General features: G+C 44.8%; 1 pseudogene; it reads right to left on the bottom strand.

The window, feature by feature from the left end:
• Positions 1-935: 935 nt before the first annotated feature.
• Positions 936-23,895, bottom strand: part of LOC109273035 (histone H1.4-like) — an 84,089-nt pseudogene continuing 61,129 nt past the window's right edge.

Genomic DNA, 23,895 nt, shown 5'->3' with positions numbered 1-23,895 from the left:
CCTTCGTGCACTATGTACCTATCACCACACTGTTCGTATGTTGGCATGTTAAGGGATACATTAATGGATTATCCACTTCCAGATTCTGGACCTCAACTAAAATAATTGCATGTAAAATTTGCACACTGTAGAGCAATACGCAATTGAATGGACAATAATGAACCCTGAAAATACAGTGACATTCCTAAGCATTCTGGAATTCCTAAGTATTTTACGTTTTCAAGGTAATGGGGAAATATGGTACGATATTGTACTCAGTGGGTGGCAAAATGCGGTGCTGCATTTGAGTGCAAGGAAAGGACTTGCATCTGGATTCACATATGGGCATGTTAGCAAAGATTCAGTACCAAAGGTTGGAGGACAGCTCAGAAGCAGACAGGAAGCCTGGAACAATACAGTCCAGCTAACCTGAGATGGCTGGGACCAGAGGAGCTTCACTCAGTGACCTTCAGCTGAACTCCAGTGTGACCCTGACTCAGACTAGTTCCCGGCACATGCTGAAAATAAAGAAGAGGCTGCCTCTGATGGTTTCTGGAAGCATACAGGGTAGATTTTATAAATAGTCTGCTGAAAAACTTCAGCTCAGGCAGGAGGACTGAAGGATGTTAGCGGCCTCCTTCCCTCCCCCAGTTCACCTCTGGGGTGTCATGATTGGTTCTCCTAGGTTTCTCAGTGCTGGGTTTTATATTGCAATCCTAAAAATAGCTCTTAAACCTGAAGATTCAGGATACATCGGCAAGCTTGTCAGGATTTTAATGTACTCCACCTCTTAACGGACCCGGGGAAGGTGGTGGTAAATCCAAAAATAGAGGTTTTGTTTGAAGCCATGTGGCAGTGGCTAGATTCCTTGTTACTGCTGTTGTGTGTGCGCGCATCTGCGTGCACACATGAGGGGAGTTAGTGATTTGTGGGAAATCCAATATCTAGGTCCTGAGTTAGGAGATTATAGGGAACGCATTGCAGAGCAGATACTGCTTTCTGGTCTTCACTGGCCTCTTGGGGGTCTTCCTGGCCTTGGCTGCTTTCACCTCTTTGGGATTCTTGGCCTTTTTGGTTCCTGCAGTTGCCAAAGGCTTCTACACCTTCTTTGGGGTCTTTTTGGCACTCTTCTTGGGGGTACTTGCCCCATGGCCTTCTTGGGGTTGGCCACGCCTGCCATCTTGGCTTTGGGCTTGGCTTTCCCTGAGGCCACCTTGTTGAGCTTGAATGAACCCAAGGCACCAGTGCCCTTGGTCTTAATCAGGGTGCCCTTGCTCACCAGCCTCTTGAGGCCCAGCTTGATGCTGCTGTTTTTCTCCGGGTCATTGCCGGTGGCTGCCAACACCTTCTTGAGCATAGCTAGGGACACATCACTGCACTCCCTGGAGGCAGTGACAGCCTTGCACTTGGCGACACCTGCAGACTTGTGGGCCTTTTCATGAGCACCTTCTCAGCAGGGGTCAGAGTGGCAGGTGCAGCAGGGCACAGAGACACTAGCTGGGACTTGGCCCCTAGATATACATTAGCTAGATACCAGCCCACTGTTTTCAGCAAAGCCAGAAAGCAGTGGTCTGCTTTGCAATGCAGTCCTTATAATCTATCCCAGGACATAGCTATGATTTCCCACAGTGATGGTATTTTGTATTTAACACACTTTCTCCCATCTATTGCCTTTCACCTCACTCTTATACAAATACATTTGTCATCAAGAATAGGCAGAGATGGGAGTGTGGGGTGGGGGACAGTTTCCGGGGTAGCCATTAAAATACATATTAGAAAGGACCCTGTTAACTCTGAGAAGAAAAAAAGCTGGAAGGTCACAACACGTATAGGAAACAGATACCTTATGGCTCATCTATTCAAATCCCCTTCAGTTTTACAGGCAGAAAGGCTAAGGCACAAGTCAAGGTGATTTACCCAAGGCTACCCAGCAGAGGTCTTTGAAGTGTAGAAAAGACAAGAGACTTGCTCGGTTTCATCATCTCTGAAATGGAACAAGGACCTTTCTCAGGGTGGGAGAGGGAAGAGGCCAATACATAGCAATGGACTGGATTCTGAGAACAGAAAATCCCCCATACTCAAAGGGCAGATGGGGCAATGTACTTTTGGGTTCTGTGTGTGTGGAGCTGAAAGCCACGCAGTGGCTGAAACAAAATAGACCAAGAGGATGGGACATCCTCCTCAAAGTGAGGGGACTTTCAACCTCCAGCCCCTATCAGCCACTGGCTATGGTCACTTAGGAAGATGGGAACTTCCAGGCACCTTCAACTGTCTGGGTTGGAGTCAGAGCAAGCCCAGCAGCAGCCTGAGGTGTTGGCTTTGAGAAAGCACACCATCATATGTGGTAATTCACCTGGTTTCTGAAGGGATCATTCTGGGGCTACGATGATCCTTACGTCAGGACTCCTTACGTCTTTGAGAGTGGCACTCATCTCTTCCATTCTGAAACAGACATTATCTGGACCATCCTGGCGGAAATGCATCCATTATATGCATTCCATTGGGCCTTTCCTACTATAATAGCTTCTATCCCACTGGTCAAAGAACTAGTGAGAATTTGGTCAGTTACCAACTGTGTCCACCCTGATTGTACATTTAGGAACTGGAAAAGTGACTAGCAGATGGGGCAGTGGACCATCTCAGTTCTATTGTTGGTCAGAGCTGGTTCAGAACCCCATTTATCACTTAATCTCTGTAAGTTCATACTACTCAGGGGTCCCAAAGTCTCCCCCCGCCCCCGCACCCCGCAGTGAATCAAGTTAGTTCACATTTATATCCAAAATCCCTATATGCAGGTGCTCTTTCCCCGTCCAGTCCTTTGAGGAAATAACCAAAGGATCCTTAAAGGAAAGAATCACTACTACAGTTGTTTCCGGTGTTATTTGGATCACTCCAGGTGTTAGGACATTGCTAGGTCCATTCTCAAGGTGAGCTTTCTTCTATTTTGATAGATAAGTCCTCAGACTGAACTGGCTCAGTTCTGAAAATTGCAAGAGTGGTGAAGACTTTCCATTAGCCTTTGGCTCATCCTCCCTTTCTGTGTATGTATGTACACACTTACATATTTTCACATACATATACATAGTTCCTTTGTTGGTCGCCTGTTCATCTTGTCCTTATGGGGTATGGGATTCTGGGGGGTAAGACTTTTGGTTATCCCTGTGATCTCACCACCTAATGTAACGATCATATAAGCCTGGGCTTTGATAGCTGGCTGTGGCCCGTCCCATGTCCTCTGCTACTCTATAGCCCACAACCCACTGACACTAGGAGACACAGATCTGTAACAGCACTTCCTAATATCCCCCTCCATCTCAAGACGGCCACTACCACTGAGTTTCAACAAAGTCAATGCCTTCCTCCAGCAGGTTTAATTGAAAACAGCATCTTCTGGGCCCCTCTAGGAACCGATCAGTTGATGAGGTTACTAATCTCACACAGTTCTGTTCTAGTGCACCTTCTTGCCTGAGCCCTTGACCACTTGAGACCAAGACAGTTCTAGCATCTCCACCTCATTCCACTTGAGACTTTTCCACCCCATCACTCACAGAACCTCTCCCAATGGTGGTAAGGTTGTCCCCAAGGGCCCTCACCTAGGCATTGAATCCCAGGCCATGGGAGAATGTTCTAGGTCAACATTCATTCTTCCTTACTTTTTCACCTTTTTCTGATCCAGCAGCACCCAGATCTATTCCTAGATTTAATTTCCCAGTTCCCAGTAATACCTTTGGGCCAGTTGTTGCAGCTGCTTTGATGAATCTGTGAACATTGTTACCATTACCCCTAATTGGGTCATGAGACTTGACCCTAGATATTGGTGTCAAGTCCAGGAGCAGAGATAGGGTAGATAGCTCGCAGGGCAGATCTTGTGCTCACAAGTATCTGCCTCAGTTGAACTTCTGCATAGACCATCAATAAATGGAGGGGGGCTGAGGTCTTCCAGAGCAAGGGTGAGTTTTGCGGGCCCAGAGTTCAGGAGATCCAGGTTGTGAATAATATCATGTGATGGGGATCTCGTGGGTGGATGCACAACAATCCTGTGTCAGGATGCCGTTCCTTCTCTAGCAGATCCTTGGCTTGAACATAGTTAACTTTCCCAGGCTGAGAATACAGCCTTCTCTTAAATTGTTATTCTTATAATTATATCCTGTGGCTCATCTGCAGCTTGGTTACAAGAAATGAGGCTCTCTTTAGAAGAGGGCATAAAGTTTTGAATTTTCACATTATACCTTAAATTCACTGTTGGCTGACTTGAGCCCTTGGTTTTTTCTTAGGTCTCTATTTTGCCCTATAGTCCTTGTAACTACTTCCCCCTGTATCTTCTAAATGCAGGACTAATGAACAAGCAGAGAAACCATTCCACTTCTAGCTCACCCCCAATTCCCCACAGGGAAGAGCTTTACTTGTAGTGCCACCATAGCAGAAGCTTCCCACACTCCATTTACCACCACTGATGGGTCTGTTGACAACCTGGACAATGATTGATCTGGCTCCTGAGATCTATCCTTTCAATGTGCTTCCAGTACCTTCTATCAGGTTTCCTGTGATGAAGGCATGTGTAGAAGTAGTTCATTAAGCATGCAAGATAAATTGATAATGAGTGGAGGATATAGACCAGGAAAGGGGAAGAATCCAAACAAGGATGAAATTTCAGCTAAGATCCTGTAGTTAGACCCAAGTTCATCTGCCTCACATGCAGCAAAGCAAAGGTTTATTCGAGAGGCAGCCAAATGAGGAGATCTAGAGGGAAGAGCAAGGCTCCAATGTGCTTTCCTGAGGGAAGAGGGTCAGGGAAATTCCGAAGGCAAAGGAGGAGGGTCAGAGAAATTTAGAGGCAAAAAATAAAAGATCTGGATAAGAAGTTGCACTGTAGTTTAGTCCTATTGACCCTTTAATTACCAGTTTTAGTCCCATGGAGGGTCTATCGATCTGTCGATCTGTCGATCTGTCGATCGATTCTGTGGATCACACAGAGGAACTCTGGAGTGTCACTTCTCAGACTTGCACCTCAGGCTCTATTCCTGTACCCATTAGTCAACTGGGTACTCTAAGGCCAACTGGTACAGGGTTGGGGGGGAGGGTATAAACACACAGGCACTTTCCGTCCTGGGAAAAGTGGCCCCATCAGACCAAAACTATTTCAAGAAAAGCTGTAACTGCACTTCAGAGAAAGCTAACGCATGGGATGAGGCAACTATATAGCATATCCCCTGCCAGGGTTTTCTCTTTTATATGCCTTGAGGAAATCAAATGACAGACTCAGGTCAGCTCTGCTACACTTAAGGCAAGCTTTAAAAGACCTTTAAAAAATAAAGATCACCTTTAATTTTTGAGCAGTTTCATATTTAAAGAATTATTGCAGAGGAGGTACAGAGAGTTCCCATGTATCCTGCATCTATCTTCCCTTAACATCTTCTATCGGCAGAGTGCTTACCACAATTAGTGAATAGACGGGTTATTATCTAAAGTTCATCCTTTAGTGAAAAGAGGGTATCTGGATAACAACCTTTTTCTTCTCTTCCAGGATCCCATTCAAGATGCCACATTACATTATGCAGTCATGGCTCCCTAGGCTCCTCTCAGCTCTCACAAGTTCTCAGGTTTTCCCTGTTTTTCTGTGACTTTGCCAGTCTTGAGGATTGATGGTTGGGTCATTTGGTAGAATGTTCCTTTGTTAGGATTTCTGATATTTTCTTCATTATTAGACTGGTGTGTTAGAAGAAGTTCAGGAGTGACATTCCCCTAGTTTATCAAGGGTACCTGTGGTCAATATGACTTGTCCTTAGTGATGTTAACCTCGAGCACCTGGCTGGAGAAAGGGTTTGTCAGGTTTCCCACTAAAAATCATGCTTTCATACGGTTCTCTTTGCTAAGAAAGTTGCAACCCTAAGTTGAGCAGAGGTTATGGTCTACTTCCTTAATGGTGGATACCTAAACAGATCACTTATTCTTTGGAGTGAGAAGCTGGCCTGCCACTCCAACTAGTTTGTGTTCAGTTTTTTTCCTTGCATCCATGTGGACTCAGCTTATAGCCCAAAGTATATAATGCCAGTTACTACTTTTCCCCCTCAAATTCTTCTACTTTTGGCGATTGAGGCCTCTTAAGTTGGCTTTTAATATGTTCCTGTCATTGTGGGATTTGTTTTTTGCTTGTTTACATTGAGCACTTTCTTACTTTGTAACTTGTAAAATGCTCCAGGTTCATCTTGTGTATTGTCCTGGAGTCAGCTATTTTTCCAAGAAGCTCTGGGCCCTCTTACTGGGGAATATTAGCAGGCCAGAAGCACCCCAGCACCCAGATCTTCACTTCTGAGTGTCCTTGCTTCTAGGCCCTTCCAGCTGACAGAGCAGGAAGACATGCATATGTATACACACTCATGTAGACATCCATACATATACTCACATGTATGTCCTATACATCTATAGACAGGTCTTACCATCTGCATATGTTAAGAGGAATATGAGACCATAAGAGGAATATGAGCCCATCCAAGTCTAATCCTTCCTCCATGGATCATTCTAGGCTCCTCCCCTTGCCTATCTATAGCCTACATTAGTGAGAAATCTGGCCTCCAATTGCCATCTGTTTACATGATCGTTCAGTTTCAGCACACATATGCCATGACTTCAGAATTGTTACCCTGGGTGTCTCATGGGAAACAATTCTATCAACTAGAGTACAGTGCTTATGTGCATTTCCTTCTGCCTTTAGTCCTACAATCTCAACTCTTTAATGTTTATTTTTGAGACAGAGACAGAGCATGAATGGGGGAGGGTCAGAGAGAGGGAGACACAGAATCCGAAGCAGGCTCCAGGCTCTGAGCTGTCAGCACAGAGCCCGATGTGGGGCTCGAACTCAGGAACCGTGAGATCATGACCTGAGCCGAAGTCAGACGCTTAACCGACTGAGCCACCCAGGTGCCCCTCCACTCATTTTCAATTGCTTAGTTTGGTTCTTATTCCCCTGCCCCTTTAAGTGAAGTTGTTTCACACATTAGTACATTTCCATTCTTTTGTCACATTAGGTGTTCAATCCTGGGATCTCCCAGACTCAACACTAAGTTGTGTAGGTTTAGTCATTGTGCCTCAAAATTCTTTGGGGTTTCACAAATGTTTGAGGTCTTATCCTACAGAAGAGGCTCACTACCCTTCAATACCCCCTAGTCAATGCCCACCTTGCCAGCATGTATCTTTTTCAGACTGGCTTCTTTCACGTAGTGTTATGCATTGAAGCTACCTCCAGGTCTTTCTTGTGGCTTGATGCTTTTTAATAATCAATACTCTACGGTATTTGGTTTTTTAGTTTTTTTTAATTTTTTTTTTTTAACATTTATTTATTTTTGAGACAGAGAGAGAGCATGAACAGGGGAGGGTCAGAGAAAGAGGGAGACACAGAACCTGAAACAGGCTCCAGGCTCTGAGCTGTCAGCACAGAGCCCGATGCGGGGCTCAAACCCAGACCACGAGATCATGACCTGAGCCGAAGTCAGACGCTTAACCGACTGAGCCACCCAGGTGCCCCTACTCTAAGGTATTTGATACAATTTGTTTTTTATCCACCCACTGAAGTATATTTTGTTTACAGTTTTTGTGATTATGCATTGTTGGGTTCAATTCACTCATTTTACTGAGAGGTTCTGTATCTATGTGTGTGAGAAAAATCATATTAAGGGAGAACTGTAGGCCATTACCTGATATCATGTGTCCAGTAATTCTGGAATTATAGCGTAAGTTAAAGGTTACCTCTGCTTCTGATTTCTGGAATTCACTCATGAATTCTTATCCCTTTTACCTTTAAACACTTGATAGAATTTAAAGTCATCTGGGTCTGGTAATTTTTAACTTTTAGTTTGTTTTATTTCATCTATTCCTTGTCTATGTTTTGGTAGTTTCTATCTTTCAGTGAATTTGGTCAAGTTCATCTAAATCAAAATCGTGAGCCTAGCATCATAAGTAGTATTATTCTTTTAGTGTCCATGGGATCAAAGTGATGACCCCTCTTTCATTTGATATTGGTAATTTGTGTCTCTTTCACTAGCCTGGATAGAGATTTGTTGCTTTTCTGAACTTCTAGGAATCTCTTGGTTTCAAGTTATAGTTTTCCTAATTTTGTTCATGATTTTGGCTGATTTTAAGACCATTTTTTTAGCTTTTTGTTCTTATTCCTCTGATTTACTAACATAGAAGTTCAGATTATTGACTTCAGACCTTTATTTTTTTCTGTTCCTTTAATGCTAGATGTTCCAACCCCCAACAGGGTTTTCACCTCATTCCATAAGTTTTGATAAGTAGAATGTTTGGTTAAAAAATACAGTATTTAAATACTGAGACGTCTTTGAGCCAGGTGTTACTTAGAAAATTTCAGTATCTCCAAATTGATACTTCTACACGTCTATTGATTTCTAGTTAAGATCCATGCACAGTGCAGAGCCCAACATGGGGCTGAAACCCATGACCCTGAGATCAAGATATGAGCAGAGATTCAAGAGCTGGATGCTTAACAAGCTGAGCCACCCAGGCTCCCCATAAGCTTGTTAGGGCTTCTTGAAGAATTGGCCTCTTTATTATTGGATAAAGATTGGACGTTGCGTAGTTTGACCAAGCAAATTTCACACTAAGGAGAACAAAGCTATTCCCACTTTGAGAAAGAGAAAACATGAGTCAGGGAGGGACAGAATCTCAAGCTCTACACCATCAGCACAGAGCTCATGATGGGGCTCAAACCCACAAACCAGGAGATCATGGCCTGAGCCAAAGTTCAATGCTTAACTGAGCTAACCAGGTACCCCTAATTCCCACTTTCTCTTGATTGGTGTTAACATGGTAGGTCTTTGTCCATCTCTTTGTCTCTAATACTTTCGAAAAGTATATAAAGTGGGGGATGGGCAGAGAATCCCAAGTAGGCTCCACGCTGTCACAGCACAGCTCAATGTGGGACTCAAATCTGCCAACCATGAGATTGTGACCTGAGGTGAAATCAAGAGTCAGATGTTTAACAAACTAAGCCCCCCAGGTGCCCCATCCCTTGAGTTTTAAGCCCGTCATAAATTCAATGGGTTAAAAAAAAGATCAACTATAGGTGGTCTACAAGAAACGTTTTAAATATAGTTTTAATTGGTATATTCAGGCCATTTATAAAGACATTACATTTTGACGTGCCAGTCTTCTCAGGCTGCCATAACAAGACATCATAGAATGGGTCAGTTAAACAAGTTTTCTCACAGTTCTGGAGGCTGTGGAGTCCAAAAACAAGGCACCCACTGCTGTGGCCCTTAGCAAAAATGTGGCTGTCTGCAGACCAGGCAGAGACCCTTCATCGTGTCCTCGTATGACAGTAAGAGCAAGTCTAAGAAAGCCGATTCTATTGGATCAGGGCCCCATCTCTACGAGACCGTGGAACCTTAATTTCTTCCTTCGAAGCCCTGTCTGAATACAGCTGTTTTGTACCTCTTTAAGACTCCTATGTTAAAGCCCTGATCCCAACCATTCAGCCCATAACAAAGCCCTTACTTTATTAATCCTAGTTATTATAAGTTCTCCTACAATCATAACATGTCTGTCCTGAGTCTAAATCTGATGCTGGTTTGGTCTTTTCAGACTTATTTTTGGCCTCACTTTTATTTTGGTTATTATAGTGAAAAGCCAGATATGTTCTATCAGGTAACAGGACCAGAGGACGTTTGTCTGTAGTTTGAGAGTTTAGGTTAACCTGGCTAGGGTTTGGACTATGTTTAGTGTTGGACTTTGGCACTCATTCTTCATAGAGAGTCATCAGGGACCATAAGGACACTGGAGGAATTTTAAGCTTCTGGCACTCATAGCAACATTAGTAGCTCTGGCTTTAGTCATTATACCAGAACCCTGCTTATGGGGGATGTTCTATAGTATTCCAATTAAATTTCAGTCACTTGATGAGGTGGTGACCTCCACAGAAGGTTTCTTTTTATCCTAAAGGGAGACAGGATAGTTGGAAGGAGCCAAGAGTGAGAGGAAGGTCCTTTGCCCCAGGACTCTGGAGCAGGCTCTTTAGAGAGGTCCAACACCCTCTGGAGAGGGGTCCTTTGTTAAGAGAATGCCCTGGGCTCATTTCATAGTGAAAATTCTTCCCCATCGCCTTCCAGAGCCAAGAGAGGAAACTTTCTTATATCTTCCCTGAGAACCTAGAAGCAAAACCCACCAAAGTATGACCCCTAGAAATTTCTTCTCTCATGCTAGTACACAGTTGGTACCCAGAAATTCATCCAGACTGCCATTTATGTCTTCCTACCAGCTTATGGCCCTAGCAACTTCTGCTTTGGGTGAGCACATCTTGGCTCCTGATCTGGATTTGCTGGTCTCTGAAGGACACCCGTCACCCTGAAATCTGATGGGTCCAAAACACGTCAGGAAATTTGCAGAGAATGGATGTTCAGTCTGACCAGTTTTTTCTTGTTGTAAGGAACGGTGTGATGGGTTACAAGATATTTTCATGTTAGAGCTAACTCCAGAAGTCAGATATTTTTAATTAAGGTCCTCACGAAAGCAGGACCCAGGATGAGTGATCTAGTACAGTGGTTGACTTAGGAAGGGGTCTCAAGAAACAGGAACAACGTGGAAGAAAGACAAACACAAGTTTGTGGCACCAATGCCATTGCCCTTGGCAATAGGGGCCAAGTTCTGCTGTGGCCACTTGGGAGAGATACAGAAGGACTTCTAGAATTTTATTTCAGGAAGTCTAAGTCTTGGCACTTCCCTGAAGTCTTCTGTATAGCACTGTTTTAGGGATTCCATGGGGTCATTAATCCTCAAACACACCCAGGATGTGTCTTCTTGCAGGCCCAGTAGACCCTACAATGAGGGAAAGGCCCTGAGGCAGACACCAAGAAGGTTCATGACCCACACTTGGTATTGGTCACAGTCAGCATGGATTTGACAGATGAAATCAGAGGTGAACCAAGTGAATACAGTATGAAGTACCAAAAGCATCTTCACATGTGACCACATCTCATCAGGCATGCAAGAAACAGTGTTACTATCCACAGTGAATAAGTGAGGCTATGACTCCAGATAACCCAAGTGACTTTCTCTAAGCCACGCTAGTAGGACACAGAGCTGGATTTTAACTCCAGTCACACTCACCATAGATTCGAGACTTAAGTGGTGCTTCCTGGAGCTTTGTAACAGTCTTCCTTCACGGCCTCTATTACAGCAGAGCCAGCACATGATTGTGGGATTTGGTCACATATCTTGTCAAATATCGGCAGGAGTTGAGATTTCCTGATACTTCCTCACCCCAAGTTCAGAGTTTTTCTAACTCATTCGCCAGATGGTCAGCATGTTCAATTCAGTCCTCACAGAAGAGATGCCTTTCTAGAATTCCTACAAAGATAATTTCTGGTCCTGAACTAGAAAGGGGGAAGACATTTTGGGTTCCCAGTTCTTAAGCTGGAGCATGGTTTCCAGCCTGAGATCTGAACTGTGGCTATGTTGTTTAGAATGTGTTTCTGGGATTTGACATTGGTCAGGTTCTCTGACATGGACTCTCATTCATGCAAATGTTATAAAAGTCAGGCATGGGTCAAGGATGGATTAGAGATAGCTCTGTACATGTTTGAGTATGTATGATCCCCATTCAGAACAGCTTATAATTGAGAATACCCACAGTATCAAGATGATTGATAGGAACCCAAGAGGTCACCTTCATGTCATCTGTATAGGTTATGAGGAGGGGTCCTGAACACTCTACCCACAGGACATTGGAATTTTGCTTTCATGAGAACTTCCTATGGTTCTGAAGGAGCTCTATGGGCTAGAACTTCACTGCAGAATGTATTAATGTACTAGATGTTGATTTCATACAGTTAAAAGATTTGTTTTCCCAAGGGAAATTTATTGCCAGATACCATTTGCCAAAACATCCCAAAAGCCTGATGTAAAGGTGAATCATCTATCGGAAACCACCATAGATTTCCCTGGTCCTCAAGAATCATAGTTCTGTTCAAACCCATGGTACCTGTCCTAGGAGAACTCAACAAAAGCCTAAGGTTATATCAGCTTATGTAGCACCAGTAAGTCCCACTTTGTGTGTGTGTGTGGAGGGGGACCTCCCAGATGGCATTACAGGGAAGCCCAATTGCAGGGAGCTCATGAAAACATGAACCGAGGAATGTACTTAGGGTTGAAAATGACAGGTTCCATGTTCAAGGTCAAGGCATTGATCATTACTCTTGCTGTATTGTGAAAATTGAAGATTCAAGAACATGGGTACATATGTACTTTTGAATGCCCCTGAGCACCTCAGAATCTTGGTCTTTGACAAAGTAGAGCTCCCTAAGAATCTATTGGATTGAATTGTGAAGCTGGCATCAGTGACTTATGGTGGGAAAAGAGAAAGACTCTGATCTTGTGTTTGGCAAACCCAGGAAGAAAAATGTGAACCATCCTCTTAATGGAAGCTCTGTGCAACAGTCTGCATTAAGATTCTAGAGGAACAGAGGAAGCCCACTTCTTCTGTAGCCATCCTGAAACACTCCATCACGGGCAATGGGGCTCTGGCGGCTTCAGCAGGTGGTTGGGGGTAATAAACTAGGGCTGGCTATGGGATCCAGTGTCAGGTGTCTCCTGATGCTTATGGGAAGCTTGCTCATGCAGATTCTTCCCATGCTGCGTCTTGAGCTCAACAGAGCTCATTTTTCATGGAGAGAAAGAAACGAAACTTCATGTGTTACTACATAGTATTAATTCCATTATTGTTTTCCGTGTTGTGGAGAAAACCCCAGCTGGTTCCAATTCCAGTTCTACTACAGACTATGTGAGGCCTGCAGTCATCGTGTTTATCAGGAGCATCATGGGCTGCAACAACAGCAAGCCCAGCAGCTGGCACATTGTAAGAGGGCATTTAAAACAGAACCCAATTAACTGAGCCTCAACTTTCTCACTGCAAAGATTCAAACATCTCGAGTTTAATGGCAAAGCATCAGGCTTGGCTTATCAAACTCAGTTTCAGATCTCATTTCAGGTATTATAATTTGGAATATTAAATCAGGTCAGATCTCGATCTTTTTCATAGTACCTTTAAAACCATTCAGGGGTGTTATTGTCTCATTCTGTACAGGAGATCTGAAGCCTAAGAGAAAGTGACCTGCATAAGGCGTCCACAGCAGTCAAGTAACTGGGGTGGGTTCAGTCACATCTGATTCCTAGTCCATATACTTGTGGCTAAGTTCCCTCATCCCTGCCCCCAAGGCAAACATGGTTTCATTTAAATGGGTCAGATGTAAGGAACTGCTTCAAGATCCAACTATCAGGAAAAGGAATTCAGGTTCTCTCGGAGCCAGCACACCAGAGGAAGGTTATCAGGCTTAGTGTTAGAAGTCTCGGCTTGATTCCTGACACCTTTACTCATGCAAGGCCCATAACGGTGTAGCCCAATTCTCCTCAACCCTAATGTAGGATTGAAATGATGCCCAGGGTCTTGGATTTGGGAGGGTTGTGTTAGATCTGGCCGATGTGGGCATTTTTAGAGGCGTAGTGTTTTAGAAGTGGGGAGGAATGAAATGCCATCCTTTCCCTGCCTTCTTTTTCCTCCATGAGAGCAGTAGGGGTTTTAATGATCCATTGTTCGTGTTGACCTGATAGACCAAGGGTGTAAAATAAGCATCAGCTCCTCCTCCAACCCCTCCTTCCTTCCCTCTGACTGCTGTGATTCTGTGCAGACATTCTGCACCCCTGCCCCCCATTCAGGTGTTTGGTCAATCCTCACAACAATTCATGTAAGAGCACATTATCCCTGTTATAAAAAGGGAAAAGGAGGCTCAAACTTTTCCAGGCTAATACAGTTAGTAAGTGCTTCTCTGGGACTCAAACCCAGGCTGGCTCCAAGGTCTGAACTCTTCTCCTGTCTGTCCCTCTAAGAATGCACCAACTGAGCATTTATGTGATGGTACCTACTTTGACGTATATGGAGAAAGGTCTTTCTACAAAAGTCTTACTTTAATAGAAAGTAACACTGGGGGATTGGGGGGGGGTAACACCTGGGGGGAACGCCTGTGGAGAGGACAGGGACACCGTGCCAGAGGGCACGTGAGGGCCTCATGAGGAGAGGAGGGCTGGGATGGAGCACTCCCTCACCAGGAAGCATCCCACATCAGTCTCTTCACTCACATTGGTCCAGCCTTTGCAATCAAACGCTCTACCCCTGAGCTATACCCCCACATTGGTCCAGTCTTTGGATTCTCAGCCTAGAAAGCATCTCAAATGAAAGTTGAGCATCCGATTTCAGCTCAGGTAATCATTTCGCTGTGAGTTTGAGCCCCGCATCAGGCCCGCTGTTGTCAGCTCAGAGCCTACTTCAGATCCTCTGTCCCCCTCTCTGCCCCTCCCCCTGCTTGACCTCTCTCAAAAGTAAATAAGCATTAAGAATAAAGCAATACAGGGACACACAGATGCAAGTAACTGATGCAGCACAGAATCTGCTTGTGGCTCTTAGGCTAGGAAGAGTACCTTGGAGTATTCAGAGGAGGGAAGACCTTGCCTAGGGGGCAAGAGGACTGGGGGCAGGAAAGGCCTGTGGAGAGGACAGGGACACCATGCCAGAGGGCACGTGAGGGCCTCATGAGGAGAGGAGGGCTGGGATGGAGCGCTCCCTCACCAGGAAGCATCCCACATCAGTCTCTTCACTCACATTGGTCCAGCCTTTGCAATCAAATGCTCTACCCCTGAGCTATACCCCCACATTGGTCCAGTCTTTGGATTCTCAGCCTAGAAAGCATCTCAAATGAAAGGGAATTGGACTAGGTGTCAGGACACTCAGGTTCTGGGGCACTCTGTCAACCCTTTGGTTGACACCAAGAAAATCCATTTCCCCCTCCCTAGCATCACCACCACCTCTGCTTTTCTTCTCTCCCAAGGTTATCCTCAGCAGAATCTATTCTGTTTACTAAAAGCCAGCTGCACAGGAACTCCCCTGGGATTCACGGTCCCTGTCACTTCAACTTCAGCTGGATCAGCTTATCCATTTGGCCCCAGTGCATGCCTGTGACACTTACTGGGTGGTGGCAGTGACCACACACAGAGAGCTGGATGGAGGAGCAGAGATGGAACAGGTGGGGCAGAGGCATGGGCCAGGTTGCATTGACTCACAGCAGACAGACCACATAGTTGCTCCCAAGGAAGAGTGGGTCATTCCAGTTCAAGCTGGTGTTTAAGGTTTCTCCTATAGAATGATCCAGGAGTGTAAGACATTTAAGAGCTGTAGGGACATGTCCTTCTCAGCACCATATGCTGGGTACAGAGCATACCTGTCCATCGAGCTCTGAAGGCACAGTATCCAGGACCCACGATGGCCTTGTGGGTCCCTGCAGGTGTTCCTGAAGATTTTCATTTCTTTTAAAATCAGAAGGATCCATATAATGAGTTCATCCTGGATTGTGCAGATCTGTGTACTGATGTGGTCACAATTACATTTAACAGTGTTCTAGAATAAGTCCATGAAGGGAGATGTGCCTCAGGCCCAGCAGAGTCCTGGGTGGACTGCTGTGATCCCCAGCTTGGTCTCCCTGCTGCAGGCAACATGGTAGGGACATTGTGGCAGGTGTGGTGGGGGGTGGGGAACGGGGGGTCCTTCCATGCAGGGACTCTTCTCCTGGAATCTCAAGTGTGTATTGTTCCAGAGAAGGAGAGCCAACATTAGAAGTGGTCCAGGGTCAATGTCATGTAACATCTTACAACAGGTGCACCCAGGCCTTTTGATTCTGGGCTGGTGCTCTCCGCTTGCTAAGGACTCTGGCTACTAGTTTATCAGCGATCTTAAATAGGGGATAGTTGCTGGATATCTGACACCTTCGCAGAGGACACACCCCTTACAAAGTAGAGGTGCCTCTTCAATGTTGTAAAGTGTGTTTAAAAGCTTTGCGATTTCCCCAAAGCTGCACTTTTTTAGTAGAACCCATCTATGCAGTATAGATAGAGCCCATATCAGGAACAGAGATGCTAGTGGTTACTGAATCTGTCATACCCTCCAAGTTGGGTTTTGCAATCATCTACTCACAAGCCTGCTCTGCAGTGGACAACACCGATCCCACCCTGTTGAGGAAACACTCAAGGAAATAGAGTAACTTCTTCCCTTCATCACAGGGTATAGGCAGAGGTGCTAAGGGGAGAACTTGGTTCTGCTGGGACTAACCCTTATTCCTGCTACAGGATGCTGCCTGCATAATGGTGTGTTTAATACCTGCCTAGACTCTAGCTGGAAGGGATCAGTTCTTGCTCAGGAAACCCTTGAGGGACCTGGACCCAACAGCCACAGGCAAGGCCACATTCTGGTGACACATTGTCCACGCTGGTTGAGCCTCTAGCTCACTCCCCCCTCTGCTACATTAACAGGGAGAGCTGATGGCTGTTAGCTTTCGATGATGGGACCATCAACCCTGGGGGTGGAAGGTGGGGGCGCTGATCAAAGGAGTCTCGTCAGTGGCAGCTGATGTCAGATTTGTTTTACTTCTCGAATTTTCAAGCCTTTCAGCTCTTACCGTGTTCCACCAGACGGTAACAGCATCACCTAGAATGAGTGATGTTCAAGTCCCTTCATGCAGGGTACTGGGCTTTATGTCAGGATGCTCCAGGTGTCCCAGAGCACATGGCTTCAGCTTTAACTGGTAGGACATCTCTGTTTGACTTGGAAGCACAAAGAATGGGAACCAAGAGCTAGGAAGCATCTTAGATCCTCTTGTGCAATCATTTTTATTTAATAATGTCCCCCACACTTGCCCATTGTGAACGCCTCCTGGCTTGGAAAGAATTGATGTTTTGAATTTATAGGATTGCATTTTCTTTGTACGCAGGCAGTTCAATCAGGCTGGGATGAAAAACACCTAACAGATCAGACTTTTAAACTGCTACCTTACAAAATGTTTTGTTAAACAAGAGGAAAAAAATGGCAAGGAATACATCTCTCATCCTCAAAGCAGTTTTCTATAAAACTTGCATGACGAATACTTGCCAAATACTATAGCCAACTAGAAGACTCCAAGGAGACCAGCATAGCAAGAAGTCCATGATTATTTTTATGACTTCAAGTAATATCACCAGTATTACAATTAAGTGTTTACTTATGTGCCTCGGGACACAGAGCTAAGTGTTTTGTAGGCTTTCGATCAGTTTGGGCTGCCATAAAATACCACAGCCTGGGTGAACTAAACAAGAGTTTGTGGTTCACCGTTCTGGAAGCTGGGGATCCAAGAGCAAGATGGCGGCATGGGCTGGGTTCAGGGGAGCGTGTTCTTCCTGGCTTGCAGATGGCCACCTCCTTGCTGTGTCCTCACAAGCTGGAGGGTGAGTGAGTGCTCATCTCTGCCCCCACCTCCTGACACCAGCCCATTGAGGGGAGGATTTCACCATGAATTGCAGGGGACATACATTCAGTTCATACCACATGCATGAACTGCTCTGAGTTTTCACATGAAATTCCTACCCTCGTTTTACTGATGAAGAAACTCAAAGTATGAAAGCCTGTCTAGGTTCACACAATTAAGAGGCTGGCCAGAGTGTCCAAACCAATGATAGCAGATCTGTGGCACAATACAGGGGCCCAAAGGGGCCAAAATGCTGACGCAGCTTTCTCCTTGTTCATCTTTAGGGTCTTCCTCCTTTTCATTATCATCCATATGTAAGATCATTCATTTTCCTTCACAGGATGCTTTCAAAGCATTTCTCTCCCTTCACTTATGCTCTTAGATAATTTGAATTTCTCCACCTGGAAAATCCTGCAGGTCAGCAAGATTAAGTGACTTGCCCTTTTCCACCCTTCTAAAATACCACTCTTGAACTTGGAACCCCTTTTCTATGTTCGCACAGGAAAAGATAGACTGATAATTGCCTCTCTTATAATGAAATGCTATAGCCATGTGAATATTTATTCAACTTTGAGAAAAGTTACTGTGCCAAGTTGGAAGTTTTCTTTCACATTTTTTTTTTCGGAAAAAGTTGTACTCCAAAGTATAACCACATAAGGTCTTGGGAAGGCAGACTAAGCGATTCAGCATTTACTAAGCACCCTATGTGCCCAGCTGGGGGGGTGGTGAATTCCTCCAGGAAGATGAAATTGAGGCAAGAGAGGTACTCACTTGTTAGGAGCTGGGGCACCAGCAAGAACACAGGTGCATACACACCTGTAGGGCAAAGCAGAAGGGGGCAGGTGCTAGGAGCCTTCTGAGAAGGGTAGGTTATTTCCCCCGGATCAGCAGTGTGAGGTTTTAGGACAAACAGACCTTGTGGTCAGGCACTTCTGGGTTCAAGTCTCAGCCTCAACCACAGTGTAGCCCTGGGCAGGTCAGTGCTCAGTTTTCACTTTCCTGCTTCTTGTGCAAAACAAGGATATCATGTCCCCAGTGGCACAACATTATAACTATAATTCATGCAGTTGTCAGCATGGGCCAGGTTGGATATAAACCTCAGATAACAAAGGAGGCCAAAAATCACTATTTCCATAACCATACTGATTGTCACCTGGGGAGACCTAAAACCTATGGATTTATGGTTTTACATGCCTCATCCCTATTGGCTCTTAGTGGCATCTGGGAATCAACAGTTGTATCTTGCTTATTACTGAAGGATTATGGGAGAAGGGCACTCAACTTGAGTGGAAATGACCTAGAATAGGAACTCCCAGAAGCCAGAAACTTCAAGGTCACTGGGGAAAACCTAAGCAGTGAAGCAACCCATTTTTGCTGGCATGTAGAGGATGGAATCCTGAGAAGTGGGGTAGGTCTGGAGATGCCAGAGGAATTTCCAATAGGCAACTTAGACAGTGGTTTGTGGACAGTAAGGATCCACTGAAAACGTAAGAGACAGAGAGTGACTTAAGTAGAGGTGGCTTTTAAACTAAGAGTAGCAGGTCAGTCCTGTTTCTGAAGGGTCTGGCGATAGAGACGAGCATGGAGGCATTTGGGCCCTTCTGGCCACCCACCTCCATCAGGGCCCTGAGAAGCTGCATTCACAGGCTCAGGATATGAGGGAGGATGTACAGGCAGGTCCTTGCTGCCTAGAAAGATCACTTCCCTATACAGGAGGCTTCTTCTTGACAAAAGTGGGCTGTTCCCTATTTGTGCTGCAAATCTCAGACTTCTGTCTTGTTGCCATTTTTTTCATGTTTATTTTTGGCCTGGGTGAAAACCCAGGGTTTATAAGGTGAACTTTCCTGAATCTTTTGTACTTGCCCTACATAAAATATTTCCTTTCTTGTCTGCCCACATTTCTGCATTATCTGATTTGGGTAGCCATTCCAACTCAGTGGCTGTTACACATTTGTCTTAGATGCTCCCTCACCAAGAACATTGATACAAATATTCAACCAAAGTGCCACAATAAGGCTTGAAAGCTGGAAGTCCGGGTCCACAGCATCTTCCATAAAGCTGCCAGACCACCTGGGGAGATGGGGAAGTAAAGTATGCTTCCCATAACCACTTTGGTATTTAGTTACTTCTACTCTTTCATGACACCGAGTGTCTCACTTTCTCACTTCCCAATGGGTTCCTGAGATTTCTAAATCCTAATTTGTCTTAATTCACAGAGAAGTTAGTGGCTGGCTTTCAGATCCTGATGATCTACTAAGGACTTCCTAAATAAGACCTCAAGGGAAAGCAAATCATTTTGTTAGACACTGGCGGTCTTCTGTCAGATGTCCCGGGAACAAGTGAAGGAGATCTTGTGTGGGTAGAAGGAAGAAGACATGGGCTTTTAGTTTTCCTGATATTGTGATCACATGAATTTTTAATCTCCTTTATGGAAAACTCCAAGCTTTTTATCAACCAAAGATGGGCTACATGGATTCTCTTCCTTGCAGAGTCTTAATGCCTCTGCTAGAAGCCTGTCCCACACCCCACCTGAGGAGGTCTAGACTTTCATTAGGTATAATCCTTGCTAAGCTTTCCATTCTGTGATGGGTCTACAGCTTGAGAACAAGGATGATAATATTAAGGCTCATGGTGTGGGTCCAGTAGATTCTAAAACCCACACTGCCTTGTTCAGTTCAATTTGTTTCCAAGTGTCTATCTTCCTGTCTTAGGGATTCCTAGCTGGTCCCTGGTCACCATTCCTACTACAAGGGAAGAGCTTCCACCCATGCCTACTTCTGTTTGCAGGGACAATTCTTGGCATAAGGAATTATATACAAAAAAAAAAAAAAAAAAAAAGACCAACTCCTTTCATGTAGTTTGTAGATCTCTCCACTAGAATTCATTTTTTCAGTGAGTATTATGGGCAGGGTAATATCTTGTTTAGTCTTTGGTGTACTCATGTTAACAGTTGAGCAAATACCTGATCACAGAAATAGATCAGGGTGGATATGGAAAGACCAATTTCTAGACAGGAAAAATTAATGCCAAAAAACAAAGATAACAAGACATTTTACTTTAGAACAGGAAGGAAGCTACTATGGCTGATGTCTATTAATATCCGCCCCCCCTTCTCAAAGATGTAGTGGGGCTTTGGGTGAGGGTAACACAAGACCTAATGGGCTGAAGTTAGAATTACTCCAGTGGAGATGGAAGTGTAGTGCAGGGTTGGGATTTGTCTTCAGAAATCACTGTGGGTAAGAGAAAAATGTACATTAGTGAGAAAGGTTGAAGTAGGGAGATGGACAAGAAATGATCACTATAACCTAGAAAGACAGTGACTTGGACCAGAACAGTAAGCAAGGAAAGGTGAGTGGCTTGAAAGAAAGCTCTAGACAGGGGCTGGAATAAAGTCGTTTTTTAAGAACTGAAATCAGAACATGTTGACTACTAAAGTCTCTTTTACTGGCTTCATAACTCCCCATGCTGGAGAGACAACCATGGCTCTTCTGCCCACTGCCCATCACTAAGACTCCCTGCTGCATTTTCCAGGGACTTTCAATGGTATATAGTTCCCTACAAATAATACTAGTTTCAACCCTGGGATATGCACCATCTATTTTGACAGGAACCCCAGATACCTCGGTCAACTTAGGATCTGGAAGAGTCAAAATAGAACACTTCTGTTGGCTAGAAGGCTGGGACAAATCAGGACTCCCTAGAATAATACGATTGGCTTAGGCACATCTATTCCATTGTGAACCTACTTTCCCCAGAGGTATGGCTTGCCGCTTTACTGATAGTCGCCTGTTGGTTGTTTCAGAGACTGGAACTATGGAATGGGACAGAGGTTCACGATGTTGGTCTCCTTGGTCCTGCTTTGACAGTCACAACATAGGACCTTTTGCTCACCATGAACCTGGAGAGCCCCAACCCCTAAATTTAGGTCTCCCTTTATCATATGTTTTTAGAATCTTTCCCTGAAGGTAGGCAGGTAGCATGGCATAGTGACAAAATGATACTCATTGAGAGTCTTCCTTAACTAGAAGTTCCTGAACAAATTCCTCTGCCCTACTGCCCAGCCTGACACCTGCAGACTCCCAATTCTTAGTGACAAGGCTCCTAGCTTCTGAGGGTAGGCATGGTGGTCACAGATTCTCCTCATGAACAGTTAGCTATAAACCAGTGAGATGTCAAGTAACCTTCCTACTCAGGAAGTGTGGCGCCAGTCATGGCTGAGAGATTTCCTGCTTAAGATGGATCCTGAACCCTGGGGACATTTTTCCTGTCAATCCTGACCATGCTCAAGTGCCCATCACTCCTGGATCTCTTTCAAATAATGACTTGTCCTCTAACCATTCTTTAGGAACTTGTTTATCAAAATCCCAATCTAGCACAGCAACTTAATAACAGCTTTCAATGAGGGAGGAGGGTCCTGTGTTTGTTAAGCTGTTCTTCCTCAGGACCACTGCTTCCAGGTAATCACCTGGTCATGCCATCACAACCTATAGAAGATTACAGGAAGTCCTCAAATTCAGGCAGTGCTGAGCAGAGAGGACAACTGAACTCCCTGATGAAATCCTGCATAGAGTGGGAGACATGAAGGTTCTGGGACAAAGATACTAGAACCCTAAACCCCAAGGGAAACAAGTGAGTATTTTTGGTACATACTGAAGCTCCATTTTGTAGATTAGGATATAGGTTTGTTTTTTTAAAACATGATTTCTGGAAGAGAGCCTATGAGAATGACTCTGCACTTTCGGAAGAGACAAATCATGAGTGATTAACGGTTTTTGAAAATTCTGCAGAAGAGATGAGAGGCAGAAGTTGATTTGTCTAAGATTGATTCCCTGCAGTCTGGCTTCCAGAAGAATTGGCCCCTTGCAAGCTTCATAGAAACCATCTACAACTCAGCTCAAGGTCATCAATCCTTATCAAAGTGTTCTATTCCTGCCCATACCAAAAAAATCATACAAGGAAAGGGCTGCTGGTTTTGGACCATGAACTCTGAGATGGTGGTCCCTGCTGTGAATTTTATAGGACAGCAGCAACTAGGTTTGGACCTATCCCCTGGTCATTTTTGTGGAAATCCAAAAGTCCCCTAAGCCTATGAATACCTCCCAGGCAGGACAGTTCTGGAGCCAAGGTCTGACACAGCCCTGACCACACCAGAGGAGGGGCCAATTTTTTCTGGTTGTGCAGCTTCAGATTCCCAAATTAGAAGCAGCAGAGGAACCTCTTCCAGAATCTGTTGTCCTGCCAGATGGCTCTACCCTGCCCCAGAACACAAACACTCACACTACTCTGCAGCTTTCTCCCCATGAATGGTGTTCAAATAGGCATGGTTATTAGTTCTACGTAGCCACAGGCCTTTGCTGCAATGGAAACTGGTGTCCTAGACAAAGCATCTGTTCTAGCATCCATAGCAGTTTTCTTGAAGGGGATTAGAGTGTTAGGGATGGACTCTTGCAATGCCTGGCCACATCACCCTACAGCAATTTCTAGCTCTAAAGGTGGGTTTCAGATACTCTTAGGAACTAGCCTGGCAACATTCTGAGAAGAGACCTGGTGGGGACAGTATGCTTGCACAAGGTGCAATCTCTTGTTCTGGGTCTCCAAGGTCACTGAGGTCAGAGGTGAGAATGTATCTGGAAGAATACAGACATAGGTCAGGAACCTATGCCTGGATGTCTCTTTTTGCATGACAGAAGACATAATCCTGAGTTGAACACAAGTTTCATCAGGATAGAAGAGAACCTGATTGTGAAATAACAGCATCTCTGTTATTTCTGCATCTCAGATGCAGAACTCAACAGCATCTCAGTTATCTCTGAACATGTAGCAGGCTCACATCCATACTGCTCAAAACCAAGACAAACCGAGGCAGAGAACAACGGTTACATTGAGAGAATGTCAGTGATACGACCTCCCACTATTTTAGGAGAAAAGATCTACCTGGCATGGATAGGAAGAACATAGGGCAACATGAAACCCAGAAACTATAATCTGGATAATCTCAGCCAAAAAAGAGCAATTTCTCCTTTAGGCAAAAAAGAAATTAAACATTCTTACTCCAACATAAGGATATATGTCCCAAGGCAGATCCTAATCAATTTCAAGGCTGCTACTATTCCTGGGAAGCCAGTGTGGGAGCAAAGCAAGGTGTCGGAAAGGCAAGCCCTTCTCAGTGATAAATTCAGGCTGGGTGTATTTGGAAGTGAGTGGAATAAGCCTAGGCAAGGAAGCATGACCTCTCCCTAGAAAGCCTCCATGAACTCGGGCCATTGAGAAGTAAGGAGAGAAGGTCTTTCAGGGACCTGGCCTTGCCCGTCCCATCAACTACTATGAACCCAGAAGCCCTCTCATAGCCTAGGACAGGCCCATCAATAGAAAAGCCTATCTTCCAAAGAAGCCCTTAGTGTAAAACCAGAAGTCTCAAGGCAATTGATATCTGATCAGGGTGGTGGAAGACGGGGTCAAGTTCAGCAGCCTCACCTTGTAAGCCTGCCGAGATAAAGAAGCTGGTCTCCCTTAGGAGTAGTTGTCTCAGGACATTACTCCCCTGTAAAGGAGAGGTGAATGAATTCAGAGCACATTGTGCCACTGA

The sequence above is a fragment of the Panthera pardus genome, unplaced genomic scaffold (genome assembly GCF_024362965.1).
Source record: "Panthera pardus isolate Hobbes unplaced genomic scaffold, ASM2436296v1 HiC_scaffold_7, whole genome shotgun sequence".
Taxonomy (NCBI): domain Eukaryota; kingdom Metazoa; phylum Chordata; class Mammalia; order Carnivora; family Felidae; genus Panthera; species Panthera pardus.
This window is presented reverse-complemented; position numbering and strand designations above follow the sequence as displayed.